Source organism: Austrofundulus limnaeus, unplaced genomic scaffold (genome assembly GCF_001266775.1).
Source record: "Austrofundulus limnaeus strain Quisiro unplaced genomic scaffold, Austrofundulus_limnaeus-1.0 Scaffold1795, whole genome shotgun sequence".
Classification (NCBI taxonomy): Eukaryota; Metazoa; Chordata; class Actinopteri; order Cyprinodontiformes; family Rivulidae; genus Austrofundulus; species Austrofundulus limnaeus.
Window position 1 is genome coordinate 45,159 of NW_013954197.1, and position 3,051 is coordinate 48,209.

Here is a 3,051-nt window from a genome sequence, read left to right on the forward strand (position 1 = left end):
CATTAGCACCTCTAGTAATATATTTACTGAGAAAAATGCTGACGTGTTCAATACTTAGTTTACCTGCTGTACCAGGTGATCATTCAGAACCCCTCGGATCTGAACACCTGTCTGTGTGCGGTTGTGAACAAGCATAAATCTACAGGATTTCTCCAACAGAATGTATAATAGTGACTTTGGGGGAGTCTCAGAGCCAACCCCCAAGGCACGAGGCAGACATAAGGGGAGGCCAAAGACCCCAGGAGGAACCCCAAGCATTGGACCCCTGGGTACACCTATGTGAGGAGAGCCGCACACCCACCCCAAGGTCTAACCATAGGGGAGACCCAGGAGAACCCCACCAGCGACCACATGCAGCAGCCCCACAGTGGCCCGAAGCGACGAGCACACAGGCCCCTGCCGGCCCCTGCTGTGCTAGGGCAAGCACGGGCATAGGCACAGACAGCCCGGCCCCCAGGGCCCCCCCCAAGCCGAGACCCGACAGGGCCAGAGGACCCAAGCCCCAACAGGCAGCCACCAGGCCGAGCCAGCGCACACCCGAGCACACAGCCCCAGACCACAAGAGCCATCCGCGTGCTGGTGGGCAAGGCGCCCCCACCAGACGGTGGTATAGGATGGGGGGCAACAAACGAACCAGTGGAGGGGGAAGTCCACATCCCAGCCTGACACATACCCACGCATACACAAACACAATCATACAATCCCACCCTCATCCTCACACCCACTCATTCAAAGACATACAATATAGACACCACACTCCATTCACACTCTATACCCCCCAGGTCCAGGGTATGCCCCCGCCCCCCCCCCGCAGAGGGCGGCCCACACCCTAAACCAGGAGGTAAACCCATTTGTCCTGGGGTGGAGAGGAGCAGACGGCCAAGCCTGGACCTCGCTGACCCGACCAGCCACCCCCGCCCCAGCAAGGCCACACCCCGACTATCCCCCAACCACCGCAAACGGCCAGGGGTACACCCCCAGCCGACACCCGCCGGAGCCCGGCGACCACCCCGGCCAGCGRGCCGACCACACCAACCAGGAGCCACATCCCCAGAGTCCACGCAGCTCCAGAGAAGCCAGAGTGCAAGCCTGACCCCCCGCGCCCCCCAAGCTCCCAGTCCGCATCAGTCCAGGCCCCCACCCGGTGGTGTGTCCCCACCAGGGCCCCACCCCCAGACGTCAGTCGGGAAACGGGGGAGTGAGAAATGAATAAATAAAAGACCCCGACACACACCCCCCCACCCTCAAATGTGCTACTGATGCGTGTTGTTCTATAGTGTAGTTAAAAGGACAGGAAGAAGGGCAGAGGCTGGGGGGATGCCAGTTTTCCCCCCACCCCAACTCCACCCCAACCCCTAAGTGTCTACGTGCAGCTATTGGAGGAGGGCACAGAGATCACCTTCCTCACCTGCAGTCCTCTGGCTTCTGCTGCTGCTGACTTTAGAAGAAGCTTCTCCTGCAGACTGGAGCTCCTGAAGGCAAATTAAACATCTGTGAAGAGAAACTCATGAAAAGTGACTGAAGCTGAACCTTCCTCTGCTGGTAGTTTGGAAACWCAGTGGACTGACCAGGTGTTGTTTCATCCTTCAGACACGAGGCTCACGTTCTGCACATGCATTCAGTCTCTTCTTCTGTTTTTAAACTTTTCAGCTTTTTAAAACTAGTTTGATCTCAGTTCAGCCCAATTTATGAATAAACATGTTTTCACACTAATTTATCTTAATACTTAATTATTTACTGAAAAAGACTTCAGATATTTAGAAATAACAAYATTTGTAAATCTTTTAGGAACAGTAAAACTTTGTGTAATTATAAAGCTAGAAAAGAGATGAAAGAGGAGTGATGGAAACCTGTATTTGTAACATTTAAACTGTCTGATCAGTCTGCAGGGTCATGTTTGGCTCTGTGCACTTATCTGAACCCTGGAGACCACAGCGATGTAGAACAATGAAAACACTGTCACTCATAAGTTTTATGTTGTCTGAMCTCTGACCTCCTTCAGTCTGGACACTAACAAACTGACCTGAAGTACAGAGACTGTTTGGTTGAATGTTTTCACAGAAATGTGTGAAATGTTTCCTACATTTATGTGACATAAGACTGTCCTTGACGTGTCCTTGACGTGTCCTTGACGTGTCCTTGACGTGTCCTTGACGTGTCCTTGCTCAGAGGGAAACGTCTGTTCTCTTTGAGCTGATTGGACCTACATGAGCTGTGTTTCTGCAGAATAATGAACAGACACACAGGTGTTTCATCATCACAGTGTTTGACCTGTGACGTGTGTTCTCTTAACGCTGAGCTCTGACTACATCTGTCAGGTATGAATGAAACGCCAGGTGAGTTTCTGTAAGCCCCGCCCCCTCCGGACAGGACAGACAGGTGAGGGACAGACAGAGGTACTGGTCCGGTTCTGGCTGGATGAAGATGCTGCTTGTGATGTTAGTATGTTAGTGTGGGTCAGGTGCAGTGTGCAGGTTGTGTGCTCCACACACATCATGTGTGTTGGGGTTGTGCTCTGATACAATCCTGCAGGAGCCTCATGTCAACACAAGGCTTTACATCAACTTTCACAATGGTCCAATCAGAATCAGATAAAAGTTGTTTAATAAATGAACTCTGATGATTGTGTGTTTATAAGTGTGTTTGTTAACATGACAGGTGTGACTGGCAGCAGGCAGCACTGCACTGTGTACATTATAAGTGTGGCAGAGTTTATAGTTTGTGTTGTTTTACTAAATGAACTGTGGGAACTGAGAGCTGAGGAGTGAGGCTGCACAAAGAAAGACACACAACTGCTGTAAAAACAGGTTTTTACAACAAGACTTCACAACTTTATTTGTAACTTTGTAACCAGGAAAAAGACCAGAAAGAACTTCTGATGACATCATGATTTTTGTTTATTTCATTTTCTGTTTGAATAACATGAAGTCTCTCTTACATCATCAGGTGTGAGTCTGAGTTAAACTGCAGGATTTGTGTTTAGTTGTGTGTCAAGTTGTTCAGCTCTTTTAGTGACAGCTCTAATGTAACCTGCACTCAGCTGTTGTGTAA